General features: G+C 37.6%; 6 non-coding genes across 6 annotated transcripts; 1 reads left to right on the plus strand and 5 right to left on the minus strand.

Moving 5' to 3' along the window:
* Positions 1-13,053: 13,053 nt before the first annotated feature.
* On the plus strand, positions 13,054-13,135 carry TRNAL-GAG (transfer RNA leucine (anticodon GAG)). Its single transcript has one exon. It is a non-coding gene; the product is annotated as a tRNA-Leu (tRNA).
* Positions 13,136-14,194: 1,059 nt separating this feature from the next.
* On the minus strand, positions 14,195-14,268 carry TRNAT-AGU (transfer RNA threonine (anticodon AGU)). The gene has a single exon. It is a non-coding gene; the product is annotated as a tRNA-Thr (tRNA).
* A 1,696-nt stretch (positions 14,269-15,964) lies between these two features.
* Positions 15,965-16,038, minus strand: TRNAT-AGU (transfer RNA threonine (anticodon AGU)). Its single transcript has one exon. It is a non-coding gene; the product is annotated as a tRNA-Thr (tRNA).
* A 1,697-nt stretch (positions 16,039-17,735) lies between these two features.
* Positions 17,736-17,809, minus strand: TRNAT-AGU (transfer RNA threonine (anticodon AGU)). Its single transcript has one exon. It is a non-coding gene; the product is annotated as a tRNA-Thr (tRNA).
* Positions 17,810-19,506: 1,697 nt separating this feature from the next.
* On the minus strand, positions 19,507-19,580 carry TRNAT-AGU (transfer RNA threonine (anticodon AGU)). Its single transcript has one exon. It is a non-coding gene; the product is annotated as a tRNA-Thr (tRNA).
* A 3,468-nt stretch (positions 19,581-23,048) lies between these two features.
* Positions 23,049-23,122, minus strand: TRNAT-AGU (transfer RNA threonine (anticodon AGU)). The gene has a single exon. It is a non-coding gene; the product is annotated as a tRNA-Thr (tRNA).
* Between the last annotated feature and the right edge of the window lie 1,376 nt (positions 23,123-24,498).

Genomic DNA, 24,498 nt, shown 5'->3' on the forward strand with positions numbered 1-24,498 from the left:
CTTCTTTGTAAGGAGATGAAAACAAGGCACTGCTGAGATTCGAACTCAGGATCTCCTGTTTACTAGACAGGAACTTTAACCAACTAAGCCACAGCACCAGAAAATGGCATGCATTTGAAATCCAAGGAAGATTGAAGCACCAATCGAACATTCAACTGGTTAGCGCAGCAAAACAATATTGAGCTTGAGTTCCATTTCACGTAGAGCAGAAACATGGAATAAGATTTCAATCTCAGTCATAACACTTAAGAAGCCAAGTAAATTTTGAAGAGCATTCATTTAAAAGACTGACAAATTTACAGAAGCTGTATCGAGGACAAAGACTTTGAAGTTTTGCAATTGAATGAGCCATCTTTTAGCACAGCTGAAATTTGGGACTTGTTTTGCTTCCAAGTTATGACACAGAATAGACAGATTGAAGAAATGCCATGGCAAAACCAAAAGGAGGAAAAATTATGACTAATTGATATTAAAAACCTCAGCACTGGTTCATTTCTGATAGAGATTTCCCCAAGCTAACTTCAAACAACAGGCACTGTAGTTGACGAGATAAGGCAATTCTGACAAAAGCCAACATACAATCTTCAGTGAAAAAACACTGACTGGTAAAAACCCTCTCAACATCTTCCCACCTAAACGCACGTGCGCTATGTAGAAGAGGTGGCCGAGTGGTTAAGGTGATGGACTGCTAATCCATTGTGCTCTGCATGCATGGGTTCGAATCCCATCCTCGTCGGATTAATCTGCTTCTTCTTTCGTTTTGAATGGTTTGGTTTTCATTTTTAACCCAAGCGGTGGACACTTCAAGCATGAAAGTCTACAATACTCCTGTGCTGCTATCAAACTTTGCAGAGTCAGATCTGTAAATCCACTGGTTTTAATTTGTAAAGCTTGATGCCATCCTATATTCTGTAAAGAAAATTATATCCTCTAATTCCTTTTAAAGTGTTTCAACAGCAGAGAATTTTTTTTCTCAATTGCACTATATTAGGGCTGTGGGAAATTAATATTTGATGACAAACAAGAGTAAAAGTCCTCTTTTTGGGGTAAAAACCCACAAAATGAGATGAAGAATAGAAAGCACTGCTGACATTCAAAATCAAGATTTTCCTTTTACTAAATAGGCTCTTTGACCAACTAAGCCAAAGGACAAACAGGTGCGAAACATTAAAAAGCCTGCTTAGAGAGTTAAACAGCCCTAAACTGAGATAAAGAAGGAAAAGGACTGCTGGCATTCAAATTCAAGATTTTCCATTTACTAAATAGGCTCTTTGACCAACTAAGACAAAGGACAAACAGGTGTGATACATTAGAAAGCCTGCTTAGAGAGTTAAACAGCCCTAAACTGAGATAAAGAAGGAAGAGGACTGCTGGCATTCAAATTCAAGATTTTCTGTTTACTAAACAGGCTCTTTGACCAACTATGACAAAGGACAAACAGGTGTGATACTTTAGAAAGCCTGCTTAGAGAGTTAAGAAGCCCCAAACTGACATAAAGAAAGAATAGCACTGCTGGCATTCAAATTCAAGATTTTCTGTTTACTAAACAGGCTCTTTGACCAACTAAGCCAAAGGACATAAAGGTGCGATACATTGTATAAATGGATTAGAGATGCATAGAAAGGAGGCATTTCAAAACTAAATCAACTGGTTTTACATTGACATGCTTGAAGCCATCTTTCTTCCTTTATATCTCTTAGATAGAAGAGATTTTTAATCTCACAATTGCACTATCAGTCTCAAGTGAAACACCTATTTTTAAGATAGGATGCTTCTTTGTGAGGAGATGAAAACAAGGCACTGCTGAGATTCGAAGTCAGGATCTCCTGTTTACTAGACAGGCGCTTTAACCAACTAAGCCACAGCACCAGAAAATGGCATGCATTTGAAATCCAAGGAAGATTGAAGCACCAATCGAACATTCAACTGGTTAGCGCAGCAAAACAATATTGAGCTTGAGTTCCATTTCACGTAGAGCAGAAACATGGAATAAGATTTCAATCTCAGTCATAACACTTAAGAAGCCAAGTAAATTTTGAAGAGCATTCATTTAAAAGACTGACAAATTTACAGAAGCTGTATCGAGGACAAAGACTTTGAAGTTTTGCAATTGAATGAGCCATCTTTTAGCACAGCTGAAATTTGGGACTTGTTTTGCTTCCAAGTTATGACACAGAATAGACAGATTGAAGAAATGCCATGGCAAAACCAAAAGGAGGAAAAATTATGACTAATTGATATTAAAAACCTCAGCACTGGTTCATTTCTGATAGAGATTTCCCCAAGCTAACTTCAAACAACAGGCACTGTAGTTGACGAGATAAGGCAACTCTCACAAAAGCCAACATACAATCTTCAGTGAAAAAACACTGACTGGTAAAAACCCTCTCAACATCTTCCCACCTAAACGCACGTGCGCTATGTAGAAAAGGTGGCCGAGTGGTTAAGGTGATGGACTGCTAATCCATTGTGCTCTGCATGCAAGGGTTCGAATCCCATCCTCGTCGGATTAATCTGCTTCTTGTTTCGTTTTGAATGGTTTGGTTTTCATTTTTAACCCAAGCGGTGGACACTTCAAGCATGAAAGTCTACAATACTCCTGTGCTGCTATCAAACTTTGCAGAGTCAGATCTGTAAATCCACTGGTTTTAATTTGTAAAGCTTGATGCCATCCTATATTCTGTAAAGAAAATTATATCCTCTAATTCCTTTTAAAGTGTTTCAACAGCAGAGAATTTTTTTTCTCAATTGCACTATATTAGGGCTGTGGGAAATTAATATTTGATGACAAACAAGAGTAAAAGTCCTCTTTTTGGGGTAAAAACCCACAAAATGAGATGAAGAATAGAAAGCACTGCTGACATTCAAAATCAAGATTTTCCTTTTACTAAATAGGCTCTTTGACCAACTAAGCCAAAGGACAAACAGGTGCGAAACATTAAAAAGCCTGCTTAGAGAGTTAAACAGCCCTAAACTGAGATAAAGAAGGAAAAGGACTGCTGGCATTCAAATTCAAGATTTTCCATTTACTAAATAGGCTCTTTGACCAACTAAGACAAAGGACAAACAGGTGTGATACATTAGAAAGCCTGCTTAGAGAGTTAAACAGCCCTAAACTGAGATAAAGAAGGAAGAGGACTGCTGGCATTCAAATTCAAGATTTTCTGTTTACTAAACAGGCTCTTTGACCAACTATGACAAAGGACAAACAGGTGTGATACTTTAGAAAGCCTGCTTAGAGAGTTAAGAAGCCCCAAACTGACATAAAGAAAGAATAGCACTGCTGGCATTCAAATTCAAGATTTTCTGTTTACTAAACAGGGTCTTTGACCAACTAAGCCAAAGGACATAAAGGTGAGATACATTGTATAAATGGATTAGAGATGCATAGAAAGGAGGCATTTCAAAACTAAATCAACTGGTTTTACATTGACATGCTTGAAGCCATCTTTCTTCCTTTATATCTCTTAGATAGAAGAGATTTTTAATCTCACAATTGCACTATCAGTCTCAAGTGAAACACCTATTTTTAAGATAGGATGCTTCTTTGTGAGGAGATGAAAACAAGGCACTGCTGAGATTCGAAGTCAGGATCTCCTGTTTACTAGACAGGCGCTTTAACCAACTAAGCCACAGCACCAGAAAATGGCATGCATTTGAAATCCAAGGAAGATTGAAGCACCAATCGAACATTCAACTGGTTAGCGCAGCAAAACAATATTGAGCTTGAGTTCCATTTCACGTAGAGCAGAAACATGGAATAAGATTTCAATCTCAGTCATAACACTTAAGAAGCCAAGTAAATTTTGAAGAGCATTCATTTAAAAGACTGACAAATTTACAGAAGCTGTATCGAGGACAAAGACTTTGAAGTTTTGCAATTGAATGAGCCATCTTTTAGCACAGCTGAAATTTGGGACTTGTTTTGCTTCCAAGTTATGACACAGAATAGACAGATTGAAGAAATGCCATGGCAAAACCAAAAGGAGGAAAAATTATGACTAAATGATATTAAAAACCTCAGCACTGGTTCATTTCTGATAGAGATTTCCCCAAGCTAACTTCAAACAACAGGCACTGTAGTTGACGAGATAAGGCAACTCTGACAAAAGCCAACATACAATCTTCAGTGAAAAAACACTGACTGGTAAAAACCCTCTCAACATCTTCCCACCTAAACGCACGTGCGCTATGTAGAAGAGGTGGCCGAGTGGTTAAGGTGATGGACTGCTAATCCATTGTGCTCTGCATGCATGGGTTCGAATCCCATCCTCGTCGGATTAATCTGCTTGTTCTTTCGTTTTGAATGGTTTGGTTTTCATTTTTAACCCAAGCTGTGGACACTTCAAGCATGAAAGTCTACAATACTCCTGTGCTGCTATCAAACTTTGCAGAGTCAGATCTGTAAATCCACTGGTTTTAATTTGTAAAGCTTGATGCCATCCTATATTCTGTAAAGAAAATTATATCCTCTAATTCCTTTTAAAGTGTTTCAACAGCAGAGAATTTTTTTTCTCAATTGCACTATATTAGGGCTGTGGGAAAATTAATATTTGATGACAAACAAGAGTAAAAGTCCTCTTTTTGGGGTAAAAACCCACAAAATGAGATGAAGAATAGAAAGCACTGCTGACATTCAAAATCAAGATTTTCCTTTTACTAAATAGGCTCTTTGACCAACTAAGCCAAAGGACAAACAGGTGCGAAACATTAAAAAGCCTGCTTAGAGAGTTAAACAGCCCTAAACTGAGATAAAGAAGGAAAAGGACTGCTGGCATTCAAATTCAAGATTTTCCATTTACTAAATAGGCTCTTTGACCAACTAAGACAAAGGACAAACAGGTGTGATACATTAGAAAGCCTGCTTAGAGAGTTAAACAGCCCTAAACTGAGATAAAGAAGGAAGAGGACTGCTGGCATTCAAATTCAAGATTTTCTGTTTACTAAACAGGCTCTTTGACCAACTATGACAAAGGACAAACAGGTGTGATACTTTAGAAAGCCTGCTTAGAGAGTTAAGAAGCCCCAAACTGACATAAAGAAAGAATAGCACTGCTGGCATTCAAATTCAAGATTTTCTGTTTACTAAACAGGCTCTTTGACCAACTAAGCCAAAGGACATAAAGGTGAGATACATTGTATAAATGGATTAGAGATGCATAGAAAGGAGGCATTTCAAAACTAAATCAACTGGTTTTACATTGACATGCTTGAAGCCATCTTTCTTCCTTTATATCTCTTAGATAGAAGAGATTTTTAATCTCACAATTGCACTATCAGTCTCAAGTGAAACACCTATTTTTAAGATAGGATGCTTCTTTGTGAGGAGATGAAAACAAGGCACTGCTGAGATTCGAAGTCAGGATCTCCTGTTTACTAGACAGGCGCTTTAACCAACTAAGCCACAGCACCAGAAAATGGCATGCATTTGAAATCCAAGGAAGATTGAAGCACCAATCGAACATTCAACTGGTTAGCGCAGCAAAACAATATTGAGCTTGAGTTCCATTCCACATAGAGCAGAAACATGGAATAAGATTTCAATCTCAGTCATAACACTTAAGAAGCCAAGTAAATTTTGAAGAGCATTCATTTAAAAGACTGACAAATTTACAGAAGCTGTATCGAGGACAAAGGCTTTGAAGTTTTGCAATTGAATGAGCCATCTTTTAGCACAGCTGAAATTTGGGACTTGTTTTGCTTCCAAGTTATGACACAGAATAGACAGATTGAAGAAATGCCATGGCAAAACCAAAAGGAGGAAAAATTATGACTAATTGATATTAAAAACCTCAGCACTGGTTCATTTCTGATAGAGATTTCCCCAAGCTAACTTCAAACAACAGGCACTGTAGTTGACGAGATAAGGCAACTCTCACAAAAGCCAACATACAATCTTCAGTGAAAAAACACTGACTGGTAAAAACCCTCTCAACATCTTCCCACCTAAACGCACGTGCACTATGTAGAAAAGGTGGCCGAGTGGTTAAGGTGATGGACTGCTAATCCATTGTGCTCTGCATGCAAGGGTTCGAATCCCATCCTCGTCGGATTAATCTGCTTCTTGTTTCGTTTTGAATGGTTTGGTTTTCATTTTTAACCCAAGCGGTGGACACTTCAAGCATGAAAGTCTACAATACTCCTGTGCTGCTATCAAACTTTGCAGAGTCAGATCTGTAAATCCACTGGTTTTAATTTGTAAAGCTTGATGCCATCCTATATTCTGTAAAGAAAATTATATCCTCTAATTCCTTTTAAAGTGTTTCAACAGCAGAGAATTTTTTTTCTCAATTGCACTATATTAGGGCTGTGGGAAATTAATATTTGATGACAAACAAGAGTAAAAGTCCTCTTTTTGGGGTAAAAACCCACAAAATGAGATGAAGAATAGAAAGCACTGCTGACATTCAAAATCAAGATTTTCCTTTTACTAAATAGGCTCTTTGACCAACTAAGCCAAAGGACAAACAGGTGCGAAACATTAAAAAGCCTGCTTAGAGAGTTAAACAGCCCTAAACTGAGATAAAGAAGGAAAAGGACTGCTGGCATTCAAATTCAAGATTTTCCATTTACTAAATAGGCTCTTTGACCAACTAAGACAAAGGACAAACAGGTGTGATACATTAGAAAGCCTGCTTAGAGAGTTAAACAGCCCTAAACTGAGATAAAGAAGGAAGAGGACTGCTGGCATTCAAATTCAAGATTTTCTGTTTACTAAACAGGCTCTTTGACCAACTATGACAAAGGACAAACAGGTGTGATACTTTAGAAAGCCTGCTTAGAGAGTTAAGAAGCCCCAAACTGACATAAAGAAAGAATAGCACTGCTGGCATTCAAATTCAAGATTTTCTGTTTACTAAACAGGGTCTTTGACCAACTAAGCCAAAGGACATAAAGGTGAGATACATTGTATAAATGGATTAGAGATGCATAGAAAGGAGGCATTTCAAAACTAAATAAACTGGTTTTACATTGACATGCTTGAAGCCATCTTTCTTCCTTTATATCTCTTAGATAGAAGAGATTTTTAATCTCACAATTGCACTATCAGTCTCAAGTGAAACACCTATTTTTAAGATAGGATGCTTCTTTGTGAGGAGATGAAAACAAGGCACTGCTGAGATTCGAAGTCAGGATCTCCTGTTTACTAGACAGGCGCTTTAACCAACTAAGCCACAGCACCAGAAAATGGCATGCATTTGAAATCCAAGGAAGATTGAAGCACCAATCGAACATTCAACTGGTTAGCGCAGCAAAACAATATTGAGCTTGAGTTCCATTTCACGTAGAGCAGAAACATGGAATAAGATTTCAATCTCAGTCATAACACTTAAGAAGCCAAGTAAATTTTGAAGAGCATTCATTTAAAAGACTGACAAATTTACAGAAGCTGTATCGAGGACAAAGACTTTGAAGTTTTGCAATTGAATGAGCCATCTTTTAGCACAGCTGAAATTTGGGACTTGTTTTGCTTCCAAGTTATGACACAGAATAGACAGATTGAAGAAATGCCATGGCAAAACCAAAAGGAGGAAAAATTATGACTAAATGATATTAAAAACCTCAGCACTGGTTCATTTCTGATAGAGATTTCCCCAAGCTAACTTCAAACAACAGGCACTGTAGTTGACGAGATAAGGCAACTCTGACAAAAGCCAACATACAATCTTCAGTGAAAAAACACTGACTGGTAAAAACCCTCTCAACATCTTCCCACCTAAACGCACGTGCGCTATGTAGAAGAGGTGGCCGAGTGGTTAAGGTGATGGACTGCTAATCCATTGTGCTCTGCATGCATGGGTTCGAATCCCATCCTCGTCGGATTAATCTGCTTGTTCTTTCGTTTTGAATGGTTTGGTTTTCATTTTTAACCCAAGCTGTGGACACTTCAAGCATGAAAGTCTACAATACTCCTGTGCTGCTATCAAACTTTGCAGAGTCAGATCTGTAAATCCACTGGTTTTAATTTGTAAAGCTTGATGCCATCCTATATTCTGTAAAGAAAATTATATCCTCTAATTCCTTTTAAAGTGTTTCAACAGCAGAGAATTTTTTTTCTCAATTGCACTATATTAGGGCTGTGGGAAAATTAATATTTGATGACAAACAAGAGTAAAAGTCCTCTTTTTGGGGTAAAAACCCACAAAATGAGATGAAGAATAGAAAGCACTGCTGACATTCAAAATCAAGATTTTCCTTTTACTAAATAGGCTCTTTGACCAACTAAGCCAAAGGACAAACAGGTGCGAAACATTAAAAAGCCTGCTTAGAGAGTTAAACAGCCCTAAACTGAGATAAAGAAGGAAAAGGACTGCTGGCATTCAAATTCAAGATTTTCCATTTACTAAATAGGCTCTTTGACCAACTAAGACAAAGGACAAACAGGTGTGATACATTAGAAAGCCTGCTTAGAGAGTTAAACAGCCCTAAACTGAGATAAAGAAGGAAGAGGACTGCTGGCATTCAAATTCAAGATTTTCTGTTTACTAAACAGGCTCTTTGACCAACTATGACAAAGGACAAACAGGTGTGATACTTTAGAAAGCCTGCTTAGAGAGTTAAGAAGCCCCAAACTGACATAAAGAAAGAATAGCACTGCTGGCATTCAAATTCAAGATTTTCTGTTTACTAAACAGGCTCTTTGACCAACTAAGCCAAAGGACATAAAGGTGAGATACATTGTATAAATGGATTAGAGATGCATAGAAAGGAGGCATTTCAAAACTAAATCAACTGGTTTTACATTGACATGCTTGAAGCCATCTTTCTTCCTTTATATCTCTTAGATAGAAGAGATTTTTAATCTCACAATTGCACTATCAGTCTCAAGTGAAACACCTATTTTTAAGATAGGATGCTTCTTTGTGAGGAGATGAAAACAAGGCACTGCTGAGATTCGAAGTCAGGATCTCCTGTTTACTAGACAGGCGCTTTAACCAACTAAGCCACAGCACCAGAAAATGGCATGCATTTGAAATCCAAGGAAGATTGAAGCACCAATCGAACATTCAACTGGTTAGCGCAGCAAAACAATATTGAGCTTGAGTTCCATTCCACATAGAGCAGAAACATGGAATAAGATTTCAATCTCAGTCATAACACTTAAGAAGCCAAGTAAATTTTGAAGAGCATTCATTTAAAAGACTGACAAATTTACAGAAGCTGTATCGAGGACAAAGGCTTTGAAGTTTTGCAATTGAATGAGCCATCTTTTAGCACAGCTGAAATTTGGGACTTGTTTTGCTTCCAAGTTATGACACAGAATAGACAGATTGAAGAAATGCCATGGCAAAACCAAAAGGAGGAAAAATTATGACTAATTGATATTAAAAACCTCAGCACTGGTTCATTTCTGATAGAGTTTTCCCCAAGCTAACTTCAAACAACAGGCACTGTAGTTGACGAGATAAGGCAACTCTGACAAAAGCCAACATACAATCTTCAGTGAAAAAACACTGACTGGTAAAAACCCTCTCAACATCTTCCCACCTAAACGCACAGGCGCTATGTAGACGAGGTGGACGAGTGGTTAAGGCGATAGACTGCTAATCCATTGTGCTCTGCATGCATGGGTTCGAATCCCATCCTCGTCGCATTAATCTGCTTCTTATTTCGTGTTGAATCGTTTGGTTTTCATTTTTAACCCAAGCGGTGGACACTTCAAGCATGAAAGTTTACAATACTCCTGTGCTGCTACCAAACTTTGCAGAGTCAGATCTGTAAATCCACTGGTTTTAATTTGTAAAGCTTGATGCCATCGTATATTCTGTAAAGAAAATTATATCCTCTAATTCCTTTTAAAGTGTTTCAACAGCAGATAATTTTTTTTCTCAATTGCACTATATTAGGGCTGTGGGAAATTAATATTTGATGACAAACAAGAGTAAAAGTCCTCTTTTTGGGGTAAAAACCCACAAAATGAGATGAAGAATAGAAAGCACTGCTGACATTCAAAATCAAGATTTTCCTTTTACTAAATAGGCTCTTTGACCAACTAAGCCAAAGGACAAACAGGTGCGAAACATTAAAAAGCCTGCTTAGAGAGTTAAACAGCCCTAAACTGAGATAAAGAAGGAAAAGGACTGCTGGCATTCAAATTCAAGATTTTCCATTTACTAAATAGGCTCTTTGACCAACTAAGACAAAGGACAAACAGGTGTGATACATTAGAAAGCCTGCTTAGAGAGTTAAACAGCCCTAAACTGAGATAAAGAAGGAAGAGGACTGCTGGCATTCAAATTCAAGATTTTCTGTTTACTAAACAGGCTCTTTGACCAACTAAGACAAAGGACAAACAGGTGTGATACATTAGAAAGCCTGCTTAGAGAGTTAAGAAGCCCCAAACTGACATAAAGAAAGAATAGCACTGCTGGCATTCAAATTCAAGATTTTCTGTTTACTAAACAGGCTCTTTGACCAACTAAGCCAAAGGACATAAAGGTGAGATACATTGGATAAACGGATTAGAGATGCATAGAAAGGAGGCATTTCAAAACTAAATCAAGTGGTTTTACATTGTCATGCTTGAAGCCATCTTTCTTCCTTTATATCTCTTAGATAGAAGAGATTTTTAATCTCACAATTGCACTATCAGTCGCAAGTGAAACACCTATTTTGAAGCTAGGATGCTTCTTTGTGAGGAGATGAAAACAAGGCACTGCTGAGATTCAAAGTCAGGATCTCCGGTTTACTAGACAGGCGCTTTAACCAACTAAGCCACAGCACCAGAAAATGGCATGCATTTGAAATCCAAGGAAGATTGAAGCACCAATCGAACATTCAACTGGTTAGCGCAGCAAAACAATATTGAGCTTGAGTTCCATTTCACGTAGAGCAGAAACATGGAATAAGATTTCAATCTCAGTCATAACACTTAAGAAGCCAAGTAAATTTTGAAGAGCATTCATTTAAAAGACTGACAAATTTACAGAAGCTGTATCGAGGACAAAGACTTTGAAGTTTTGCAATTGAATGAGCCATCTTTTAGCACAGCTGAAATTTGGGACTTGTTTTGCTTCCAAGTTATGACACAGAATAGACAGATTGAAGAAATGCCATGGCAAAACCAAAAGGAGGAAAAATTATGACTAATTGATATTAAAAACCTCAGCACTGGTTCATTTCTGATAGAGTTTTCCCCAAGCTAACTTCAAACAACAGGCACTGTAGTTGACGAGATAAGTCAAATCTGACAAAAGCCAACATACAATCTTCAGTGAAAAAACACTGACTGGTAAAAACCCTCTCAACATCTTCCCACCTAAACGCACAGGTGCTATGTAGAAGAGGTGGCAGAGTGGTTAAGGAGATGGACTGCTGATCCATTGTGCTCTGCATGCATGGGTTCGAATCCCATCCTCGTCGGATTAATCTGCTCCTTCTTTCGTGTTGAATGGTTTGGTTTTCATTTTTAACCCAAGCGGTGGACACTTCAAGCATGAAAGTTTACAATACTCCTGTGCTGCTATCAAACTTTGCAGAGTCAGATCTGTAAATCCACTGGTTTTAATTTGTAAAGCTTGATGCCATCCTATATTCTGTAAAGAAAATTATATCCTCTAATTCCTTTTAAAGTGTTTCAACAGCAGAGAATTTTTTTTCTCAATTGCACTATATTAGGGCTATGGGAAATTAATATTTGATGACAAGCAAGAGTAAAAGTCCTCTTTTTGGGGTAAAAACCCACAAAATGAGATGAAAAATAGAAAGCACTGCTGACATTCAAAATCAAGATTTTCCTTTTACTAAATAGGCTCTTTGACCAACTAAGCCAAAGGACAAACAGGTGAAAAACATTAAAAAGCCTGCTTAGAGAGTTAAACAGCCCTAAACTGAGATAAAGAAGGAAAAGGACTGCTGGCATTCAAATTCAAGATTTTCCATTTACTAAATAGGCTCTTTGACAAACTAAGACAAAGGACAAACAGGTGTGATACATTAGAAAGCCTGCTTAGAGAGTTAAACAGCCCTAAACTGAGATAAAGAAGGAAGAGGACTGCTGGCATTCAAATTCAAGATTTTCTGTTTACTAAACAGGCTCTTTGACCAACTATGACAAAGGACAAACAGGTGTGATACATTAGAAAGCCTGCTTAGAGAGTTAAGAAGCCCCAAACTGACATAAAGAAAGAATATCACTGCTGGCATTCAAATTCAAGATTTTCTGTTTACTAAACAGGCTCTTTGACCAACTAAGCCAAAGGACATAAAGGTGAGATACATTGGATAAACGGATTAGAGATGCATAGAAAGGAGGCATTTCAAAACTAAATCAACTGGTTTTACATTGTCATGCTTGAAGCCATCTTTCTTCCTTTATATCTCTTAGATAGAAGAGATTTTTAATCTCATAATTGCACTATCAGTCGCAAGTGAAACACCTATTTTTAAGATAGGATGCTTCTTTGTGAGGAGATGAAAACAAGGCACTGCTGAGATTCTAACTCAGGATCTCCTGTTTACTAGACAGGCACTTTAACCAACTAAGCCACAGCACCAGAAGATAGCATGCAATTGAAATCCAAGGAAGATTGAAGCACCAATCGAACATTCAACTGATTAGTGCAGCAAAACAATATTGAGCTTGAGTTCCATTCCACGTAGAGCAGAAACATGGAATAAGATTTCAATCTCAGTCATAACACTTAAGAAGCACAGTAAATTTTGAAGAGCATTCATTTAAAAGACTGACAAATTTACAGAAGCTGTATCGAGGACACAGGCTTTGAAGTTTTGCAATTGAATGAGCCATCTTTTAGCACAGCTGAAATTTGGGACTTGTTTTGCTTCCAAGTTATGACACAGAATAGACAGATTGAAGAAATGCCATGGCAAAACCAAAAGGAGGAAAAATTATGACTAATTGATATTAAAAACCTCAGCACTGGTTCATTTCTGATAGAGTTTTCCCCAAGCTAACTTCAAACAACAGGCACTGTAGTTGACGAGATAAGGCAACTCTGACAAAAGCCAACATACAATCTTCAGTGAAAAAACACTGACTGGTAAAAACCCTCTCAACATCTTCCCACCTAAACGCGTGGGCGCTATGTAGAGGAGGTGGCCGAGTGGTTAAGGCGAAGGACTGAGAATCCATTGTGCTCTGCATGCATGGGTTTGAATCCCATCCTCGTTGGATTAATCTGCTTCTTCTATCATGTGGAATGGTTTGGTTTTCATTTTTAACCCAAGCGGTGGACACTTCAAGCATGAAAGTTTACAATACTCATGTGCTGCTATCAAACTTTGCAGAGTCAGATCTGTAAATCCACTGGTTTTAATTTGTAAAGCTTGATGCCATCCTATATTCTGTAAAGAAAATTATATCCTCTAATTCCTTTTAAAGTGTTTCAACAGCAGAGAATTTTTTTTCTCAATTGCACTATATTAGGGCTGTGGGAAATTAATATTTGATGACAAACAAGAGTAAAAGTCCTCTTTTTGGGGTAAAAACCCACAAAATGAGATGAAGAATAGAAAGCACTGCTGACATTCAAAATCAAGATTTTCCTTTTACTAAATAGGCTCTTTGACCAACTAAGCCAAAGGACAAACAGGTGAAAAACATTAAAAAGCCTGCTTAGAGAGTTAAACAGCCCTAAACTGAGATAAAGAAGGAAAAGGACTGCTGGCATTCAAATTCAAGATTTTCCATTTACTAAATAGGCTCTTTGACAAACTAAGACAAAGGACAAACAGGTGTGATACATTAGAAAGCCTGCTTAGAGAGTTAAACAGCCCTAAACTGAGATAAAGAAGGAAGAGGACTGCTGGCATTCAAATTCAAGATTTTCTGTTTACTAAACAGGCTCTTTGACCAACTAAGACAAAGGACAAACAGGTGTGATACATTAGAAAGCCTGCTTAGAGAGTTAAGAAGCCCCAAACTGACATAAAGAAAGAATAGCACTGCTGGCATTCAAATTCAAGATTTTCTGTTTACTAAACAGGCTCTTTGACCAACTAAGCCAAAGGACATAAAGGTGAGATACATTGGATAAATGGATTAGAGATGCATAGAAAGGAGGCATTTCAAAACTAAATCAACTGGTTTTACATTGTCATGCTTGAAGCCATCTTTCTTCCTTTATATCTCTTAGATAGAAGAGATTTTTAATCTCACAATTGCACTATCAGTCGCAAGTGAAACACCTATTTTTAAAATAGGAAGCTTCTTTGTGAGGAGATGAAAACAAGGCACTGCTGAGATTCGAACTCAGGATCTCCTGTTTACTAGACAGGCGCTTTAACCAACTGAGCCACAGCACCAGAAGATGGCATGCATTTGAAATCCAAGGAAGATTGAAGCACCAATCGAACATTCAACTGGTTAGCGCAGCAAAACATTATTGAGCTTGAGTTCCATTCCACGTAGAGCAGAAACATGGAATAAGATTTCAATCTCAGTCATAACACTTAAGAAGCCAAGTAAATTTTGAAGAGCATTCATTTAAAAGACTGACAAATTTACAGAAGCTGTATCGAGGACAAAGACTTTGAAGTTTTGCAATTGAATGAGAAATCTTTTAGCACAGCTGAAATTTGGGACTTGTTTTGCTTCCAAGTTATGACACAGAATAGACAGATTGAAAAAATGCCATGGCAAAACCAAAAGGAGGAAAAATTATGACTAATTGATATTAAAAACATCAGCACTGTTCATTTCTGATAGAGTTTTCCCCAAGCTAACTTCAAACAACAGGCACTGTAGTTGACGAGATAAGGCAACTCTGACAAAAGCCAACATACAATCTTCAGTGAAAAAACACTGACTGGTAAAAACCCTCTCAACATCTTCCCACCTAAACGCACGTGCTCTATGTAGAAAAGGTGGCCGAGTGGTTAAGGTGATGGACTGCTAATCCATTGTGCTCTGCATGCATGGGTTCGATTCCCATCCTCGTCGGATTAATCTGCTTCTTCTTTTGTTTTGAATGGTTTGGTTTTCATTTTTAATCCAAGCGGTGGACACTTCAAGCATGAAAGTTTACAATACTCCTGTGCTGCTATCAAACTTTGCAGAGTCAGATCTGTAAATCCACTGGTTTTAATTTGTAAAGCTTGATGCCATCCTATATTCTGTAAAGAAAATTATATCCTCTAATTCCTTTTAAAGTGTTTCAACAGCAGAGAATTTTTTTTCTCAATTGCACTATATTAGGGCTATGGGAAATTAATATTTGATGACAAGCAAGAGTAAAAGTCCTCTTTTTGGGGTAAAAACCCACAAAATGAGATGAAGAATAGAAAGCACTGCTGACATTCAAAATCAAGATTTTCCTTTTACTAAATAGGCTCTTTGAACAACTAAGCCAAAGGACAAACAGGTGCGAAACATTAAAAAGCCTGCTTAGAGAGTTAAACAGCCCTAAACTGAGATAAAGAAGGAAAAGGACTGCTGGCATTCAAATTCAAGATTTTCCATTTACTAAATAGGCTCTTTGACAAACTAAGACAAAGGACAAACAGGTGTGATACATTAGAAAGCCTGCTTAGAGAGTTAAACAGCCCTAAACTGAGATAAAGAAGGAAGAGGAATGCTGGCATTCAAATTCAAGATTTTCTGTTTACTAAACAGGCTCATTGACCAACTATGACAAAGGACAAACAGGTGTGATACATTAGAAAGCCTGCTTAGAGAGTTAAGAAGCCCCAAACTGACATAAAGAAAGAATAGCACTGCTGGCATTCAAATTCAAGATTTTCTGTTTACTAAACAGGCTCTTTGACCAACTAAGCCAAAGGACATAAAGGTGAGATACATTGGATAAACGGATTAGAGATGCATAGAAAGGAGGCATTTCAAAACTAAATCAACTGGTTTTACATTGTCATGCTCGAAGCCATCTTTCTTCCTTTATATCTCTTAGATAGAAGAGATTTTTAATCTCACAATTGCACTATCAGTCGCAAGTGAAACACCTATTTTTAAGATAGGATGCTTCTTTGTGAGGAGATGAAAACAAGGCACTGCTGAGATTCGAACTCAGGATCTCCTGTTTACTAGACAGGCGCTTTAACCAACTAAGCCACAGCACCAGAAAATGGCATGCATTTGAAATCCAAGGAAGATTGAAGCACCAATCGAACATTCAACTGGTTAGCGCAGCAAAACAATATTGAGCTTGAGTTCCATTCCACATAGAGCAGAAACATGGAATAAGATTTCAATCTCAGTCATAACACTTAAGAAGCCAAGTAAATTTTGAAGAGCATTCATTTAAAAGACTGACAAATTTACAGAAGCTGTATCGAGGACAAAGGCTTTGAAGTTTTGCAATTGAATGAGCCATCTTTTAGCACAGCTGAAATTTGGGACTTGTTTTGCTTCCAAGTTATGACACAGAATAGACAGATTGAAGAAATGCCATGGCAAAACCAAAAGGAGGAAAAATTATGACTAATTGATATTAAAAACCTCAGCACTGGTTCATTTCTGATAGAGTTTTCCCCAAGCTAACTTCAAACAACAGGCACTGTAGTTGACGAGATAAGGCAACTCTGACAAAAGCCAACATACAATCTTCAGTGAAAAAACACTGACTGGTAAAAACCCTCTCAACATCTTCCCACCTAAACGCGTGGGCGCTATGTAGAGGAGGTGGCTGAGTGGTTAAGGTGAAGGACTGAGAATCCATTGTGCTCTGCATGCATGGGTTTGAATCCCATCCTCGTTGGATTAATCTGCTTCTTCTATCATGTGGAATGGTTTGGTTTTCATTTTTAACCCAAGCGGTGGACACTTCAAGCATGAAAGTTTACAATACTCCTGTGCTGCTATCAAACTTTGCAGAGTCAGATCTGTAAATCCACTGGTTTTAATTTGTAAAGCTTGATGCCATCCTATATTCTGTAAAGAAAATTATATCCTCTAATTCCTTTTAAAGTGTTTCAACAGCAGAGAATTTTTTTTCTCAATTGCATTATATTAGGGCTATGGGAAATTAATATTTGATGACAAGCAAGAGTAAAAGTCCTCTTTTTGGGGTAAAAACCCACAAAATGAGATGAAGAATAGAAAGCACTGCTGACATTCAAAATCAAGATTTTCCTTTTACTAAATAGGCTCTTTGAACAACTAAGCCAAAGGACAAACAGGTGCGAAACATTAAAAAGCCTGCTTAGAGAGTTAAACAGCCCTAAACTGAGATAAAGAAGGAAAAGGACTGCTGGCATTCAAATTCAAGATTTTCCATTTACTAAATAGGCTCTTTGACCAACTAAGACAAAGGACAAACAGGTGTGATACATTAGAAAGCCTGCTTAGAGAGTTAAACAGCCCTAAACTGAGATAAAGAAGGAAGAGGACTGCTGGCATTCAAATTCAAGATTTTCTGTTTACTAAAAAGGCTCTTTGACCCACTATGACAAAGGACAAACAGGTGTGATACTTTAGAAAGCCTGCTTAGAGAGTTAAGAAGCCCCAAACTGACATAAAGAAAGAATAGCACTGCTGGCATTCAAATTCAAGATTTTCTGTTTACTAAACAGGCTCTTTGACCAACTAAGCCAAAGGACATAAAGGTGAGATACATTGGATAAACGGATTAGAGATGCATAGAAAGGAGGCATTTCAAAACTAAATCAACTGGTTTTACATTGACATGCTTGAAGCCATCTTTCTTCCTTTATATCTCTTAGATAAAAGAGATTTTTAATCTCACAATTGCACTATCAGTCTCAAGTGAAACACCTATTTTTAAGATAGGATGCTTCTTTGTGAGGAGATGAAAACCAGGCACTGCTGAGATTCGAACTCAGGATCTCCTGTTTACTAGACAGGCGCTTTAACCAACTAAGCCACAGCACCAGAAAATGGCATGCATTTGAAATCCAAGGAAGATTGAAGCACCAATCGAACATTCAACTGGTTAGCGCAGCAAAACAATATTGAGCTTGAGTTCCATTCCACATAGAGCAGAAACATGGAATAAGATTTCAATCTCAGTCATAACACTTAAGAAGCCAAGTAAATTTTGAAGAGCATTCATTTAAAAGACTGACAAATTTACAGAAGCTGTATCGAGGACAAAGGCTTTGAAGTTTTGCAATTGAATGAGCCATCTTTTAGCACAGCTGAAATTTGGGACTTGTTTTGCTTCCAAGTTATGACACAGAATAGACAGATTGAAGAAATGCCATGGCAAAACCAAAAGGAGGAAAAATTATGACTAATTGATATTAAAAACCTCAGCACTGGTTCATTTCTGATAGAGTTTTCCCCAAGCTAACTTCAAACAACAGGCACTGTAGTTGACGAGATAAGGCAACTCTGACAAAAGCCAACATACAATCTTCAGTGAAAAAACACTGACTGGTAAAAACCCTCTCAACATCTTCCCACCTAAACGCACAGGCGCTATGTAGACGAGGTGGACGAGTGGTTAAGGCGACGGACTGCTAATCCATTGTGCTCTGCATGCATGGGTTCGAATCCCATCCTCGTCGCATTAATCTGCTTCTTATTTCGTGTTGAATGGTTTGGTTTTCATTTTTAACCCAAGCGGTGGACACTTCAAGCATGAAAGTTTACAATACTCCTGTGCTGCTACCAAACTTTGCAGAGTCAGATCTGTAAATCCACTGGTTTTAATTTGTAAAGCTTGATGCCATCGTATATTCTGTAAAGAAAATTATATCCTCTAATTCCTTTTAAAGTGTTTCAACAGCAGAGAATTTTTTTTCTCAATTGCACTATATTAGGGCTGTGGGAAATTAATATTTGATGACAAACAAGAGTAAAAGTCCTCTTTTTGGGGTAAAAACCCACAAAATGAGATGAAGAATAGAAAGCACTGCTGACATTCAAAATCAAGATTTTCCTTTTACTAAATAGGCTCTTTGACCAACTAAGCCAAAGGACAAACAGGTGCGAAACATTAAAAAGCCTGCTTAGAGAGTTAAACAGCCCTAAACTGAGATAAAGAAGGAAAAGGACTGCTGGCATTCAAATTCAAGATTTTCCATTTACTAAATAGGCTCTTTGACCAACTAAGACAAAGGACAAACAGGTGTGATACATTAGAAAGCCTGCTTAGAGAGTTAAACAGCCCTAAACTGAGATAAAGAAGGAAGAGGACTGCTGGCATTCAAATTCAAGATTTTCTGTTTACTAAACAGGCTCTTTGACCAACTATTACAAAGGACAAACAGGTGTGATACATTAGAAAGCCTGCTTAGAGAGTTAAGAAGCCCCAAACTGACATAAAGAAAGAATAGCACTGCTGGCATTCAAATTCAAGATTTTCTGTTTACTAAACAGGCTCTTTGACCAACTAAGACAAAGGACATAAAGGTGAGATACATTGGATAAACGGATTAGAGATGCATAGAAAGGAGGCATTTCAAAACTAAATCAACTGGTTTTACATTGTCATGCTTGAAGCCATCTTTCTTCCTTTATATCTCTTAGATAGAAGAGATTTTTAATCTCACAATTGCACTATCAGTCGCAAGTGAAACACCTATTTTTAAGATAGGATGCTTCTTTGTGAGGAGATGAAAACAAGGCACTGCTGAGATTCGAACTCAGGATCTCCTGTTTACTAGACAGGCGCTTTAACCAACTAAGCCACAGCACCAGAAAATGGCATGCATTTGAAATCCAAGGAAGATTGAAGCACCAATCGAACATTCAACTGGTTAGTGCAGCAAAACAATATTGAGCTTGAGTTCCATTCCACATAGAGCAGAAACATGGAATAAGATTTCAATCTCAGTCATAACACTTAAGAAGCCAAGTAAATTTTGAAGAGCATTCATTTAAAAGACTGACAAATTTACAGAAGCTGTATCGAGGACAAAGGCTTTGAAGTTTTGCAATTGAATGAGCCATCTTTTAGCACAGCTGAAATTTGGGACTTGTTTTGCTTCCAAGTTATGACACAGAATAGACAGATTGAAGAAATGCCATGGCAAAACCAAAAGGAGGAAAAATTATGACTAATTGATATTAAAAACCTCAGCACTGGTTCATTTCTGATAGAGTTTTCCTCAAGCTAACTTCAAACAACAGGCACTGTAGTTGACGAGATAAGGCAACTCTGACAAAAGCCAACATACAATCTTCAGTGAAAAAACACAGACTGGTAAAAACCCTCTCAACATCTTCCCACCTAAACGCACAGGTGCTATGTAGATGAGGTGGACGAGTGGTTAATGCGATGGACTGCTAATCCATTGTGCTCTGCATGCATGGGTTCGAATCCCATCCTCGTCGTATTAATCTGCTTCTTCTTTCGTGTTGAATGGTTTGGTTTTCATTTTTAACCCAAGCGGTGGACACTTCAAGCATGAAAGTTTACAATACTCCTGTGCTGCTATCAAACTTTGCAGAGTCAGATCTGTAAATCCACTCGTTTTAATTTGTAAAGCTTGATGCCATCCTATATTCTGTAAAGAAAATTATATCCTCTAATTCCTTTTAAAGTGTTTCAACAGCAGAGAATTTTTTTTCTCAATTGCACTATATTAGGGCTATGGGAAATTAATATTTGATGACAAGCAAGAGTAAAAGTCCTCTTTTTGGGGTAAAAACCCACAAAATGAGATGAAGAATAGAAAGCACTGCTGACATTCAAAATCAAGATTTTCCTTTTACTAAATAGGCTCTTTGAACAACTAAGCCAAAGGACAAACAGGTGCGAAACATTAAAAAGCCTGCTTAGAGAGTTAAACAGCCCTAAACTGAGATAAAGAAGGAAAAGGACTGCTGGCATTCAAATTCAAGATTTTCCATTTACTAAATAGGCTCTTTGACCAACTAAGACAAAGGACAAACAGGTGTGATACATTAGAAAGCCTGCTTAGAGAGTTAAACAGCCCTAAACTGAGATAAAGAAGGAAGAGGACTGCTGGCATTCAAATTCAAGATTTTCTGTTTACTAAAAAGGCTCTTTGACCCACTATGACAAAGGACAAACAGGTGTGATACTTTAGAAAGCCTGCTTAGAGAGTTAAGAAGCCCCAAACTGACATAAAGAAAGAATAGCACTGTTGGCATTCAAATTCAAGATTTTCTGTTTACCAAACAGGCTCTTTGACCAACTAAGCCAAAGGACATAAAGGTGAGATACATTGTATAAATGGATTAGAGATGCATAGAAAGGAGGCATTTCAAAACTAAATCAACTGGTTTTACATTGACATGCTTGAAGCCATCTTTCTTCCTTTATATCTCTTAGATAAAAGAGATTTTTAATCTCACAATTGCACTATCAGTCTCAAGTGAAACACCTATTTTTAAGATAGGATGCTTCTTTGTGAGGAGATGAAAACAAGGCACTGCTGAGATTCGAACTCAGGATCTCCTGTTTACTAGACAGGCGCTTGAACCAACTAAGCCACAGCACCAGAAAATGGCATGCATTTGAAATCCAAGGAAGATTGAAGCACCAATCGAACATTCAACTGGTTAGCGCAGCAAAACAATATTGAGCTTGAGTTCCATTCCACATAGAGCAGAAACATGGAATAAGATTTCAATCTCAGTCATAACACTTAAGAAGCCAAGTAAATTTTGAAGAGCATTCATTTAAAAGACTGACAAATTTACAGAAGCTGTATCGAGGACAAAGGCTTTGAAGTTTTGCAATTGAATGAGCCATCTTTTAGCACAGCTGAAATTTGGGACTTGTTTTGCTTCCAAGTTATGACACAGAATAGACAGATTGAAGAAATGCCATGGCAAAACCAAAAGGAGGAAAAATTATGACTAATTGATATTAAAAACCTCAGCACTGGTTCATTTCTGATAGAGTTTTCCCCAAGCTAACTTCAAACAACAGGCACTGTAGTTGACGAGATAAGGCAACTCTGACAAAAGCCAACATACAATCTTCAGTGAAAAAACACTGACTGGTAAAAACCCTCTCAACATCTTCCCACCTAAACGCACAGGCGCTATGTAGACGAGGTGGACGAGTGGTTAAGGCGATGGACTGCTAATCCATTGTGCTCTGCATGCATGGGTTCGAATCCCATCCTCGTCGTATTAATCTGCTTCTTGTTTCGTGTTGAATGGTTTGGTTTTCATTTTTAACCCAAGCGGTGGACACTTCAAGCATGAAAGTTTACAATACTCCTGTGCTGCTATCAAACTTTGCAGAGTCAGATCTGTAAATCCACTGGTTTTAATTTGTAAAGCTTGATGCCATCCTATATTCTGTAAAGAAAATTATATCCTCTAATTCCTTTTAAAGTGTTTCAACAGCAGAGAATTTTTTTTCTCAATTGCACTATATTAGGGCTATGGGAAATTAATATTTGATGACAAGCAAGAGTAAAAGTCCTCTTTTTGGGGTAAAAACCCACAAAATGAGATGAAGAATAGAAAGCACTGCTGACATTCAAAATCAAGATTTTCCTTTTACTAAATAGGCTCTTTGACCAACTAAGCCAAAGGACAAACAGGTGCGAAACATTAAAAAGCCTGCTTAGAGAGTTAAACAGCCCTAAACTGAGATAAAGAAGGAAAAGGACTGCTGGCATTCAAATTCAAGATTTTCCATTTACTAAATAGGCTCTTTGACCAACTAAGACAAAGGACAAACAGGTGTGATACATTAGAAAGCCTGCTTAGAGAGTTAAACAGCCCTAAACTGAGATAAAGAAGGAAGAGGACTGCTGGCATTCAAATTCAAGATTTTCTGTTTACTAAACAGGCTCTTTGACCAACTATGACAAAGGACAAACAGGTGTGATACATTAGAAAGCCTGCTTAGAGAGTTAAGAAGCCCCAAACTGACATAAAGAAAGAATAGCACTGCTGGCATTCAAATTCAAGATTTTCTGTTTACTAAACAGGCTCTTTGACCAACTAAGACAAAGGACATAAAGGTGAGATACATTGGATAAACGGATTAGAGATGCATAGAAAGGAGGCATTTCAAAACTAAATCAAGTGGTTTTACATTGTCATGCTTGAAGCCATCTTTCTTCCTTTATATCTCTTAGATAAAAGAGATTTTTAATCTCACAATTGCACTATCAGTCTCAAGTGAAACACCTATTTTTAAGATAGGATGCTTCTTTGTGAGGAGATGAAAACCAGGCACTGCTGAGATTCGAACTCAGGATCTCCTGTTTACTAGACAGGCGCTTTAACCAACTAAGCCACAGCACCAGAAAATGGCATGCATTTGAAATCCAAGGAAGATTGAAGCACCAATCGAACATTCAACTGGTTAGCGCAGCAAAACAATATTGAGCTTGAGTTCCATTCCACATAGAGCAGAAACATGGAATAAGATTTCAATCTCAGTCATAACACTTAAGAAGCCAAGTAAATTTTGAAGAGCATTCATTTAAAAGACTGACAAATTTACAGAAGCTGTATCGAGGACAAAGGCTTTGAAGTTTTGCAATTGAATGAGCCATCTTTTAGCACAGCTGAAATTTGGGACTTGTTTTGCTTCCAAGTTATGACACAGAATAGACAGATTGAAGAAATGCCATGGCAAAACCAAAAGGAGGAAAAATTATGACTAATTGATATTAAAAACCTCAGCACTGGTTCATTTCTGATAGAGTTTTCCCCAAGCTAACTTCAAACAACAGGCACTGTAGTTGACGAGATAAGGCAACTCTGACAAAAGCCAACATACAATCTTCAGTGAAAAAACACTGACTGGTAAAAACCCTCTCAACATCTTCCCACCTAAACGCACAGGTGCTATGTAGATGAGGTGGACGAGTGGTTAAGGCGATGGACTGCTAATCCATTGTGCTCTGCATGCATGGGATCGAATCCCATCCTCGTCGTATTAATCTGCTTCTTGTTTCGTGTTGAATGGTTTGGTTTTCATTTTTAACCCAAGCGGTGGACACTTCAAGCATGAAAGTTTACAATACTCCTGTGCTGCTATCAAACTTTGCAGAGTCAGATCTGTAAATCCACTGGTTTTAATTTGTAAAGCTTGATGCCATCCTATATTCTGTAAAGAAAATTATATCCTCTAATTCCTTTTAAAGTGTTTCAACAGCAGAGAATTTTTTTTCTCAATTGCACTATATTAGGGCTATGGGAAATTAATATTTGATGACAAGCAAGAGTAAAAGTCCTCTTTTTGGGGTAAAAACCCACAAAATGAGATGAAGAATAGAAAGCACTGCTGACATTCAAAATCAAGATTTTCCTTTTACTAAATAGGCTCTTTGAACAACTAAGCCAAAGGACAAACAGGTGCGAAACATTAAAAAGCCTGCTTAGAGAGTTAAACAGCCCTAAACTGAGATAAAGAAGGAAAAGGACTGCTGGCATTCAAATTCAAGATTTTCCATTTACTAAATAGGCTCTTTGACCAACTAAGACAAAGGACAAACAGGTGTGATACATTAGAAAGCCTGCTTAGAGAGTTAAACAGCCCTAAACTGAGATAAAGAAGGAAGAGGACTGCTGGCATTCAAATTCAAGATTTTCTGTTTACTAAAAAGGCTCTTTGACCCACTATGACAAAGGACAAACAGGTGTGATACTTTAGAAAGCCTGCTTAGAGAGTT

Source organism: Dendrobates tinctorius, unplaced genomic scaffold (assembly GCF_039654945.1).
Source record: "Dendrobates tinctorius isolate UK_male_01 unplaced genomic scaffold, ASM3965494v1 ptg000204l, whole genome shotgun sequence".
NCBI classification, from domain to species: Eukaryota; Metazoa; Chordata; class Amphibia; order Anura; family Dendrobatidae; genus Dendrobates; species Dendrobates tinctorius.